Raw genomic sequence first — 12857 nt, 5'->3', positions numbered from 1 at the left:
AGGCTGGAGATGGGCCAGCTGTTAGGAATGGGGCAAGTCAGGCAGGGGCAGTGGGGAGTCTTTGGGTAAGAAGGGTCTGGGGCTGGGACCTGCTAGAGAGGAAGGGTGGAGACCTCCACCCCAACTCGCACCCCGCTGAGGCCCCATTGATCCTGCCCCGTCCACGTTTGGACATGGGTCCTGCTGCTTAGTAGCAGTGATCCTGGAACACTTCAACCTCACCAAGCTCCAGACGCCTCACCACAGTCCAGCACAGTCCTGGCACATAACACACACTCATCATCTGCTCATTAACGTGTCAGTTCTCCTATGCTCGTGGTGCCGCAATCTCCAGGTCCCATCACTCCACCCGCTGCCTCGGGACAGTATCCATGCCCTCCTCCCCAGCCCTGGGTGCCAGCTGGTCCCAGCCACCTTCATCTCCACTGGTGACCAGACAGCACCCCGCCCGGCCCCCTGCCCCAGGCTCCCTGCCAGTCCATCCCTATGGAGTGGACGCTCCAAAGGCAAACCCAATCACGGCCTCCGCCTCTTGTCTCTCAGCTGGGCAACCCTCCTTTCTTGCTTGAGAATTACATTTTCAACACTTAAGTGACTTTGGTTGTTTTCTGGTAACTTATTTTTTGCCTTAATTAAGACTATTTTTAGAGAAGTTTTAGGTTCACAGCAAAATTGAGAGGAAGGTACAGAGATGTTCCAGATTCCCTCTTCCCTCCGCCACACACAGAGCCTCCCCCGTTCCCAACATCCCTCACCAGTGGGGTACGCCTGGACCCACACTGACGCGTCATTCTCACCTACAGCGCATAGCTCACATTAGAGTTCACTCTTGATGTTGTACATTTTACAGGTGTGGACAAATGCATCATTGCATGTATCCATCACTAAGGTATCATAAGAGTATTTGCATCGCCTAGAAATCCTCTGTGCTCTGCCTGTTCACCCCTCCTCACCAGCCCCTACCCTTGGCAACCACTGATCTTTTCACTGTCTCCACACTTCTGCCTTTTCCAGAATGTCACAGAGTTGGAATCATACCAGTATGTAGCCTTTTCAGATTAGTTTCTTTCACTTCGTGAAATGCATTTAAGGTTCCCCCAATGTCTTTTGATGGCTTAAGAGCTCAAAGTTCTTTTTAGCACTGTTATTCAGTGCTAAAATATTCCATTGTCTGGAGGTACCATAGTTTAGTTCTCCCCCCGTATCTTTTCACAGCCCTTTTATTACCATTTTTATACCTGTTTCTCAAGCCAGGCATCTGAGCCTTAGGGGTCCAGAAGCCACAAAATTAAAAAATGCATCTTCCTAGTTGAATCCTTTTAGCTGAAGAGTTGAAGGAAAATGATAACACAGAGTAGAACACAAAAGTCACTTGAATATTTAATACAAGGCTCAAGACTTTAAAATAAGTTTCGTGGGGCAGTCAAGTTAAGCTGCCACCACCTTCTTCCCTATTCCTCTCTGCTCTTTGAGGAACTTGAGCAGAAAACCCTGTGAAGACCAGGTTATGACTTTAGCCAGTTATTAAGCACGAACTCTGCACAGCAAGCCCCCTCCCCCCCTAAAACCAACAGCATCTAATTCACTATGTCAGTTTCACATCATTGGTGAATTTTGTCATCTCCAACAGCGGTACCAAAGTTGACAGAGCCAGCTGAGAGAGAAGGACCAATTAAATGCCTGACATCTGCCTTCATTTACTCAACTAAATTCGTGTTCCAAATGGCACCTCCTAGAACTTGCAGAAGGCTTCTAAAGCCGTAAGGATTATTTTCCTGCTTAACAAGGTGAATCAATAAAAGATGTTCAGTTTACTAATATGGCGTATTCCTGTAATACAGATGTTCAAATTGCTAAGACAGTTTCAAAAATGTTATGATGGTGTTTGTGCCATACCTTGCAAGTTTCACGGCACACTGCAGAGCATTAATTAGTCACACGAGTTGTCACAAGATAGATTGGATTTTTTTTCCCCAAAAACGAATCTTAAGCTGCTAAGTATACATAACAATGCAGGTGAAGTCCAATCAAATTTAATCAGCCTAAAATGAATTGCCCTCGAAAATAACTCTTGAAACAGAATCGGCCTTTCAAGAACAGCAGCTTTTGATCAGAAAAGCATGCTACCTAGTTAAGAGGAAACAGGCAGGAGGAACGGTGGCAGAGCCCTTGGAAAGAGGCCATTCGCAGCTCAGCAAGGACAAAACGCAGGTCCTGCGGGGGCTGAAAGTCAGCGCAGCACCAGCCTCGGGGCGTCACTTCTGAGAGCCGGGAGCCAGCAAGTTCTGAGAGTTCGAAAGTGGAAACCACACAGCTGTAGTTTTAAAAGAAAAATACGACCCTCATCAGTATCCTGTGGCTTGTCACCACCTAGGACCTGGGCAGAGACTTGGACATGTGCAGAAGGCTGAGCAGAGGTGACAGCAGTCACTAGGGCACCCCATGGGGGTTAAAGGCCAGCCTTGCTGCCCTGATTTAACTCCCCTCTCCCTAAGTGACAGGTGACCACACGCAAGATGTTAGGAATGGATTTTATTCTACGACACCCCAAGGTTTGCCAAGCAAGTTAGGACAGTCAGGTCCCTAAGGCTGACTCCCCGTGGCCTGGCTTCATCAAGGCTCAACAGGACCAACCAAATTCAACTACCCGTGAGCGGGTTCCCGAATGCACGGGCCCGCAGAGGCTGATGAGTAAGTCTCCATCATTGCCCCAGGAGCCTGCTGAGAAGAGAGATCTAAACAAGCTGCAGCGAGGGAGGGCAAGACGCGATCGGTGCTTGGATCGGGCTGGGAGCCAAAGTGTCCCGAGGACCCGGAGGAAGAAGGCAGTTCTGCTGAGGGGTTTGGGAAAGCATCCTGGAGGAGCTCCCTGGCTGGGGCTCTGGATTGCTGGGTAAGGCTTCAACAGATGACAGGTGAGGGCACCGCAGGCAGGGTAACTTGTGAGCACAGAGCCCTCCAAGTCCAAGGCCACACTCAGGGGACCCCAAGCAGTGGGGGCAGCGGGGTGAGGCTTAATCAAGGGAGAGACAGAGCAACAAACGTCAATTAGAACAAGGCTGAAGGATGCATGACTGATACACAAAAGCCCATCACTTTCCTATATGCCAGCCAGTGAACAATGGAATTTGAAATTAAAAGCACAATACCGTTTTTACATGAGCACCTCCCGCTCAAAATGAGGTACTTAGGCTTAAACAAAATGAAATACTTAGATTTACACAATCTAACAAAATATGTCTAAGAGATACAGGAGGAAACTTATACAAAACTCTGATGAACAAAATCAAAGAAGAACTAACGAAAGAAAGAGATATGCTGTGTTCTTAGATCAGAAACCTCAATGCTGTCAAGATGTCAGTTCTTCCTGACTTTATCTGTAGATTCAATGCAATCCCAGTCTGAATCCCAACAAGCTACTTTGTGGATTTCACCACACTGATTCCAAAGTTTGCACAGAGAGGCAAAAGCCAGCATTGAAGGAGAACAGATTTGGAGAACTGACGCTACCCAACTTCAGGACTGATGATAAAGTAATCAAGACAGTATGGCGGAAAAATAGACAGCTCGATGGAACAGAACAGGAAGCCCAGAAATAGAGCCACAAAAATAAAGTCAACTTACATGTTTAGTCAGCTTTGACAGAGGCGTAAAGACAACAACAACAGAACAAAGACTATCTTTTCGGCCGGTGGTGCTGGAACACTCGCTCATGACGGTTCCTTTTCCAACAGGAAGCGTTAAGCTGACCACTGTGTCCCTTGCTTTCTCCTCCCAAAATTATGCACACACATCATTCCTGATCGAGCGAGGCACACTCTTTCACCTGTCCAGAACCTCCCAACAAGATTTTTAAATCTTCCACCTTGCCTAAGAGTTCTTAAAATCCCTTTTTATTTAAATATTTTTAATCAATCAATAAAAATCTTTTTTTCCACATTTCAAGGACCTTTTTTTTTCAATTGAAGTATAGCCGATTTACGATGTTGTGTCAATTTCTGGTGTACAGCATCATGTTTCAGTCAAACATATACATACGTATATTCATTTTCATATTCTTTTTCATTATAGGTTACTACAAGGCATTGAATATAGTTCCCTGTGCTGTACAGTATAAACTTGTTGTGTATCTATTTTTTTATATAGTCATTAGTATCTGTAAATCTCTAACTCCCAATTTATCCCTCCTCATCCCATTCCCCACCCTCCACCCCTGGTAACCATAAGTTTGTTTTCTATGTCTATGAGTCTGTTTCTGTTTTGTAAATAAGTTCATTTGTGTCTTGTTTTTAGACTCTACATATAAGTGATAGCATATGGTATTTTTCTTTCTCTTTCTACCTTACTTCACTTAGTATGACAATCTCCTGGTCCATCCATGGTGCTATGGTGCTGCAAATGGCATTATTTTATTCTTTTTTATGGCTGAGTAGTATTCCATTGTATAAATATACCACAACTTCTTTATCCAGTCATCTGTCAATGGACACTTAGGTTGCTTCCATGTCTTGGCTATTGTAAATAGTGCTGCTATGAACATTACGGTGCATGTATCTTTCCTAATTAGAATTCCCTCTGGATATATGCCCAAGAGTGGGATTAATGGATCATATGGTAAGTCTATTTTTAGTTTTTTAAGGAATCTCCATAATGGTTGCAACAAACTACATTCCTACCAACAGTGTAGGAGGGTTCCCTTTTCTCCACACCCTCTCCAGCATTTATTGTTTATGGACATTTTAATGATGGCCATTCTGACTGGTGTGAGGTGATAACTCATTGTAGTTTTGATTTGCATTTCTCTGATAATTAGCAATACTGAGCATTTTTTCATGCACCTATTGGCTCTTTGTGTATCTTCACTGGAGAATTCCTTGTCTTCTGCCCATTTTTGGATTGGGTTGTTTTGTTTTGTTGTTATTAAGCTGTATGAGCTGTTTGTGTATTCTGGAGATTAAGCCCTTGTCAGTAACATTGTTTGCAAATATTTTTTCCCAATCCATAGGTTGTCTTTTTGTTTTATTTATGGTTTCCTTTGCTGTGCAAAAGCTTATAAGTTTAATGAAGTCCCATTTGTATATTTTTGCTTTTATTTCTATTGCCTGGGTAGACAGCCCTAGGAGAACATTGCTAAGATTTATGTCAGAGAATGTTTTGCTTATGTTTTCTCCTAGGAGGTTTACGGTGCCTTGTCTCATGTTTATGTCTTTAAGCCATTTTGGTTGATTTTTGTGTATGGTGTGAGGGAGCATTCTAACTTCACTGATTTACATCCTGCTGTCCAGTTTTCTCAACACTGCTTGCTGAAGACACTGTCTTTTCTCCATCGTATATTCTTGCCTCCTTTGTTGAAGATTAATCGACCGTATGTGTGTGGGTTTATTTCTGGGCTCCCTATTCTGTTCCATTGGTCCATATGTCTGTTTTGGTGCCAGTACCACACTGTAAAACAATCATTTTTTAAAAGTCAGTGTGATGTCTCCACAGTTCAGGTCAGGGAAAGCTGGCTGTCAGCTGCCACCTTGAGTGGATGGGTTGTGGCAGCGGGGAGTTGCCCTGAGAAGAACTTTGAGGCCCCGTCCAACTCAGCACGGGGAGCATCGTGACGAATCAGCGACATCCAGGTGGAGGACGAGGCATAGGTGGGTGTGCTTACCGTCCCTCCTCACCTGCCCAGCACAGAGGATGGGGGAGGCAGCAAGGTGGCTCAGGACCCTCCAGAGGTCACAATTCTGAAGCACACGGTGTTCATCCCACCTACATGCTGAGTAGCAATTATGTGCTGAGCAAATAACAAATCCACTGGAGGAAATAAATTCAGACTCTGGTTTGAGACACTTACCACTCGGAGTTGGAGACAGGACCTGGGACATGAAGCACCTCCCGGCCGGGGAGGCCTCAGGGCTGCACTCTGCAGACCACTGGCAGCCACGTGCTTCAGATGAGAGGGATGTGACCTGCTTACTGTTTCAAAATTGTAATATTCACTCCAACCACATGTCCATGCCTGTGAGCAGCAGCGTTGGGAATGAATGTGAACTGGGTCTCAGTGGCTCCAGAGCCCCCGTTCTAACCACTGCGCTCCCCAAGTGAAGAATGGACAGGGAGACCAGGGGACTGAGCCGGGACCAGGCCCCACAAAGGCCGGCAAGTAGGGCAGACAAAGATGAGACAAGTGAGGTGGAGGGGGACAAGCCAAGACAGTGACGAGAAAGGAAAGGCCAGCATGGAAAGACCGTAACAGGGTGGACCTCCTTTTGCACTTTGGGTTGGGGAGGGGCTGCCACTTACTCAGCAAACACTGATGAACGTCGGGCACTGGCCTTGGCACCGAGGGTCCAGGACAGAAGACACTGCCCAGCAGGATTAAGCAGGCCACCAGGCCGCCACCATCCACACCATGACCAGTGCCCGAGACGTAAGCAGCATCAGAAACCCACTCGGGCTGTGTCTTCGTCCACACAGGCTCCCATGACAAAATACCCTTGTCCGGGGGTGGGTTAGAACAACACAAACTTATTTCTCACACTTCTGGAGGCTGGAAGTCTGAGACCAGGGTGTCAGCATGGTTGGGTGCTGATGAGAGCCTTTCTGGGTGGCAGATGGCCAACTTCTCACTGCATCCTTATGTGGCAGAAGGGGCACGTGAGCCCTCTGGGGTCTCTCTGATAAGGGCACTAACCATATGGTGAGGACTCCACCCTCACAACCTAAGCATCTCTCAAATGCCCCACAGCCCAACCCCATCACATGGGCTTAGGATCTCAACACGTGTCTTTGGCAGGGGACACAGACATTCAGACCACGGCAGGCTGGCTGGGAGGCCTGGGGAAGAGGTCCAAGTATAGGCCTGAAGCAGACTGGGCTCCAGTGTTAGGGGTCTGGGGACTAGGCTGAGGTTTTGGCTTCGTAATGTATCTCTGGAGGAGTACAGTCGCTGCGAGGCGTGATCAGAGTGGTGTTTTAGGAAGAGAACAGTTGGGTTATACCCAGATGGGAAGAATGAGTCCTTCTGAAATTTAAAAAAAAAAAAGTTATTTGAGAAGGATCACACTGAGTGTGGAGAATAGATTCAGGTGGGGGTGAGGCCGGAGGCAGGGAGGACAATGGGAGGCCATGGTGATCCAGCTAAGAAGCGAGGAGGGGCTGAGTGTAGCAATCATGCTGGCCAGGAGAGAGATTCTCAGCGGGAGAAAAGACCACCTGGGAATCGAACTGGTCCTAAGGCAGAAGAGAGAGGGGAGGGAGGCAGGCGGCAGCCAGCTCGCAATCTTGAGCAGAAGGACGCAGGTGCCTTCACAGGAGGAAGTGAAGACAAGGAGGAGTGGTGAGAGTTTCAGTTTTGAAATGCCTTTTAGACGTAGCAAGGTTGGGGTGGCCAACAGGCAGCTGGATACACAGCCTGGACCTGAGCAGAGACAGAGAAGGTCTGTGCCCCCCACCATCATGGGATCCAAGGAAGAAGGGGTCCACACACACACCCCCACTTCCCCACACTAACTACAAGTTGTTCACGTACTGGCAGCAGTTTAAACTTCTTCTATCACAGCTGAAGGGGCTTCGAGTCCCCTGCTGCCCCCCACCCCGCCATCCATGGCCCCCAATCGCTCCCCTGCAGTCTAAGCCACCACTGCCCCATTACAAATCTAAGAAATATGTAGTTTCCCCCCAAAAAAGAGCACAGTTAAACCAAAGTGACAGGCCATCTTCCCAAAAGCAAAATACACGTAGGGAAAAAAAAATGCTGAAAAGTTCTGGCAGAGGACAGCACATAAACACATTCCAAGGCATTGCATGACTTTTATGCAACATTGACTGAGCCAGTCAATAATTTAAGGGGAGGGGAAAAAATACGTGCGTTGACATAGCAACTGTCACATCGCATTACTCGGGCTACCTTTTCCATACAGATGTCTTCCTTAAAGAAAAGCATTTCCCCAGATGCCCGGTGAACCTGGGCGCCTCCTTGCCACGGAGAAAGAAACATCTGGTTTGCAGTATCTTTGCGTCAGCCTCCCTGTGGTTCCCAGGCCTTTCTTCCCTCCAGCAATTTTGTTTTCATGAGTCAAGATTTTCAATCAAGGAAGATGCAGTGACATGGGGTGCCTGGGTCCTGCAGGACAGCTGGACAGCAAGGTGTTGGAGGCAGGAAGAAACCCACACCAGCGCTAGGAAAGGCACCTTAAAAATCACAGGCTGCACCGAGGCAAGCAAGAGTTTCTCAGGGCTGGGGGAAGCAGAGAAGGGTGCAGACAGCCCACGCTGCAGTGGTAAAAACCTCAGATGCCTCAAAGAAATGCTCCCCGCCCCCAGATAATGGCTCCATCCTTGACACTCGGAATATTTTCCTTGGAACTTCTCTGTTTTCCAAATACTATTCATCCCTTGGTAAGAATGACATGTCTTTGTTCGTCGGATGCTGTTTTCCCCTACATTTAAATCCGGCTCACAGTAAGTGCCATAAATTAACAGGGAATAACGAAGGAAATCCCAAACAATAGCCAACATGTGTTCCCAAAACACAGCACTGTCACCGTGACTAGTTCTTCAATCTGCATCCATCATGGCCCAGGGAAAACAGAACTCTCTCCGTTTCTGGCACAAAGCTCCCTTAGCTTATGTGAACTCAGGTCCTCCTCTACCTGGGAGCCACCTGACCCTGGCCCAGCCTGCAGGGCCACACAGGCACCTTTGCCGCCAGGAGGAGCAGGCATCTAAATTGAGGCTGAGTTTCTGGCCAAAACTCTTTTCCCCCAGACTGTCAAATCCACTTAAGTGGGGCTCCCGCAGTGAATGGTGGGAGAATGGGACCCATTTGGGGCTGACATCTACCTCTGTATTATCCCAAAAGCAAGCACAGACTTGAGCATAAAAGATTCAATGTCCACCGGACAACAGAGGCTGCATCAAAGGGGGCCTGCTAAGCAGGTGGTCCCTGAACATTCAGTGTTCTTGAGTCTCTGGGGGTCGTTACACTTGGAAGCCAGAAAAACTGCAGTGACTTCTCCGCATGATGAAACTCAGACTTCACCAGGTCAGCAAGCCTCTCCTCCACTCCCACCATGTTAGCTTGGTTTTCACCGGAGACACGCTTCACAGCGGAGGAAGCGCTTCGCTGATTCAGTCTGATGGGCTCGTCCTGCTAAATAGAGCTGGGTTGAGCCCAATTCGTCCCACCAGCTGGGAGGCCAGACCTCTCCCTTCACAGCATGCACAGGACCAGGAGCGGCTCTAGCTGAGTCCCTTCCTGGAGGTCACAGATTCACAGCACCTCCCCACCCTCATTGTCTGGCCTTCTACCCCTGACCCCTCCCCAAAATCTAGGCAGCCTGCTCAGGGGTGAGGAATGTCCCCGGAAGGGCCTCCCAGCTCTGCAGAAGTTCTCCGGGCATCTCAGGGGCACATCTCACTTTCCACCCACCCACCCCTCCTGACCCCCCTCCCACCTGCCCCACGCGCAGCCCAGAGAGCGCCTGGCCCCAAGCCCACCATGTCGCAATCCCCACCAGCCCACGACAGCCACCAGGAAGGCGGCTCCACAGCGGCTCCGGTTTCATCTGAATGTTTGCCTTGGCTCTCACTGTCACTGCAGGCCTAGACCGGGCACGCTTTTCCAGGAAAAAATCATCATTTTTCGATTCCCTGCTTGTTTTTCTCAGGGTGCACATGACATGCAATCACCAAAAACCGTAAATAAATTAGCAGCAATTTGAAGGATGAGTGTTATGCTTGGTCACAAAATGTCCTGGAAGCGAGCTGAGGGGAAAGATGTTCTAATCAGGGAAATCAACATGCGGTAACAAACACAAACAACCTGCCCTCCACCCGCCTTCTCCGGAAGGACCCCCGCATTCCGTTTCTCAGCCTCGCTGCCTCCCCTGCATAGGGAATTAACTGCACACACCCTCCAGGAAGAATCTGCAAAGTGAAGGCCCCGCCTGGACCCCTCCTCCAGTCTGAGGCCGGCAGACCCTGCGGACATGAGCTTAGGCTGCCCTCACCCAAGCATTTCCTTCCAGATCACTCAGCACTGCTGGCACCACCACCACGCCCAGCCGGAACTCAGGTCCCTCCCAGGCCTCCCTCCCCCACACCTCCTGTCCATCCCAAATCCTGTCATTTCCATTAATTCACCAGCCCACGTCCTCCCCACCAAACAAGCCCTCCGCCTCTCTCCCCTGGGCACGCGCAGCCTCCCCGGGATGCTGCACCTGCCCTCCCTTCTCTCCATCCTCCCTTCCGATCATGAGCAAAGCGTTCTGCAAGGGTTGGAGATCCAAAGGCAAGTCCCCTCTTCCAGTCCGCCCCCGTCAGCCTCCATAGCACCACCAGGCAACCTGCCAACTCCCCTCAGCACGGACGCCCCACCAGCCAAGGGCCTGGAGCACAATGAGGAGACTCTGTGCGAGGAAGCTTCCAGACGTTCACAGGAGAGGCCGGTGAGGCTCATGGCCAGCGTCTGCAAGACAGGGCGCTGCCCAGGATGGGGGGCCTGTCTTCCGTGATCTGTGTGCCTCTCGAGGTGCTGCTTCAGGTCCAGAGCGGCCAGCCCTGTGGGTACAGGGGCAGCTGTGTGGCCACCAGTGAGCCTGGACGGCAGGCCAGGGGGCCAGAGGTCCCACAGAGCAGGCACCAGAGAACCTCTCAGGCCTCCTACCCTCTATGTTGGCCAGACTGGACTTCCCTGCCAAGAACTCGGTGCTCCTTCCCATACCCAGCAACACCCAAGAGTCCCTTTATTCTGGAAACTTCCATAGCACTTGGCATTACATCCCTTTCATCTGACTCAATTATAAATTGCCATTTTTAATCAGCCTCTACATATTCTTTGCCCTGCCCTTTGATCATCTGACCGCTGGGTTTTATAAAGAGGAAAAAAAAGTCGAACATTGCCAGAAAGAGAGCTGAAAAAATCTGACAAATTTAATAACAAGGAAAACAGGAAGAGATAGTCTAGAAAAACCATACATGTGGCCTAGGATTGCCAAGAGGGCTTCCATCAGAAAGGGTCAGATGTTAAAAGGACAAATGTGAAGGGTGGAAGAGGTGCCCCAGAACCACGGTCCCCAGGCCCAGCACAATCCAAGAAGATGGAAGTCGGAAGAAAGTTCAGGTAGGCTGGGAAGACGTTCAGGGAAACAGGTGAGCTGCCTGGGTAGGCTGTCTGGTCTGGGGCAGGGGGAGAGCTCAAGGGAGAAACACACCTTAGCCAGATGCTCTGATGGTCACAGAGGCCCCTCTTCACTGGGAAGGCAAAGGGCCTCCAAACTAGGAGGGAGGCTGGTAGCTGGAAACAGCGGACAGACAGGCAAAGGAGTGTGTTAGCTACTGTTGAGAAGCCCAAGCCTCTAGACCCAGTGAACGTACATCTCAGGGGCCAGGGAGTCCTGCAAATGCAATCCTGAGGTTGTCACCCTGAGTCTCTGAGAGCATGGGGTGCTGGGAGGGGGCCAGAAAGCCACATGAGCCAGTGCTCTCCCAGTGTGGGAGGGGAAGGTGCAGGTCTTGAAACTAACACCTGGGTCCCTGAACATCCCCTCCTAACGATGGTGTAAAGTGAATTATGAAAGACAGCCTATAAAAACCCTAGAAAAGAGACACTGGCCCTAAAATCAGCATGAATTCACCGAGACCGCAGAAGGTAAACTGGCTTCACTCCCTTTTCTGAAGAGTGTTCTAGGCTAGTGTTAGGAAAATAATTAAACATGTCACCTTAATTTTAGCGGCCGGATTCCACTCCATTCTTAACCTCAGGCATGCATTTCATAAAGTCTCTTGACTTGCATTTTATGAGTCCCTTAAAGTCTCCAGAAATGTACACTAAGTAATGGGTTCGGTGTGTGTGTTGTGGTATAATGATTGCATGCATTTTTTAAAAGCGTTTTTTAAATATTTGGATTAAAAATAAAGAATGCACACCTTCAGAACCTCAAATGATATTAACTACACAGCCAGAAGGAAGAGTGAATAGAACTGGATAAAAGGACTTACTCTTCAAACAAGCCAAGTTTTCTTAGATTTAACACCAAAAGCACAAGCAACAAAACAAAAAGGAAAAATAGATAAAATGTGATAGAAATTTTAAACTTTTGTGTTTCTAAGGACACCATCGAGAAAGTAAAAAGATAACCCACAGAATAGGAGAAAGTTTTTGTAATTCATATATCCGATAAGAAACTTGTATCTAGAATGCATAAAGAATTCTTCCAACTCAAGAAGACAAATAACCCAATGGGCAAAGGATCTCAATACATAATTCTCCAAAGAAGATGTTAAAATGGCCAATAAACACTTGAAAAGATGTTCAACATCCTTAGTCATCAGGGAAATGAAAATCAAAACCACAATGACCCCTTGACATTGGTCTTGGTGATGATTTTTTGGACTTAACACCAAATATAAAGGCAACAAAAGCAAAAATAAACAAATGGGACTACATCAAACTAAAGCATAGTTTGGAAACTGTCCAGCAAAATGAAAAGGCAATGTACTGAATAGGAAAAAATATTTACAAATCATTTATTTGATAAAAGGTTAATTTCCAAAATATATGAAGAATTCATACAACTCAATAGCAAAAAAAAAAAATGTGGTTAAAAAATGGGCAGAGAACCTGTGTGATACTGTGATTTATAATTTAAAAATATATATATACACACACACATTAGGTCTTTATCTCATTTCTGGCACAGGGCTCCTAAAACCCTTGGAATTTCTTAAGTGATGAGAACAAGGAAGGTGTCTCTTGTTATGTTAATGAGGTGACTTTTGAACCCACCTACAGATGGGGGGCTGGTTGCCAGGAAAACCAACCATGTGATCGGAGGGTTGGAATTTTCTGTCCACACCCCCGACCT

The 12857-nt window shown here is 48.0% G+C and overlaps 1 protein-coding gene across 1 annotated transcript in view; it reads right to left on the bottom strand.

Moving 5' to 3' along the window:
* The window catches only part of FAM169B (Protein), a 68206-nt gene that overhangs the window by 28777 nt on the left and 26572 nt on the right, over positions 1 to 12857 (bottom strand). The window lies entirely within an intron of this gene.

This window comes from Vicugna pacos, chromosome 27 (assembly GCF_048564905.1).
Source record: "Vicugna pacos chromosome 27, VicPac4, whole genome shotgun sequence".
NCBI classification, from domain to species: domain Eukaryota; kingdom Metazoa; phylum Chordata; class Mammalia; order Artiodactyla; family Camelidae; genus Vicugna; species Vicugna pacos.
The sequence above is the reverse complement of the archived record's forward strand: the minus strand, read 5'-3'. Positions and strand labels throughout refer to the sequence as shown.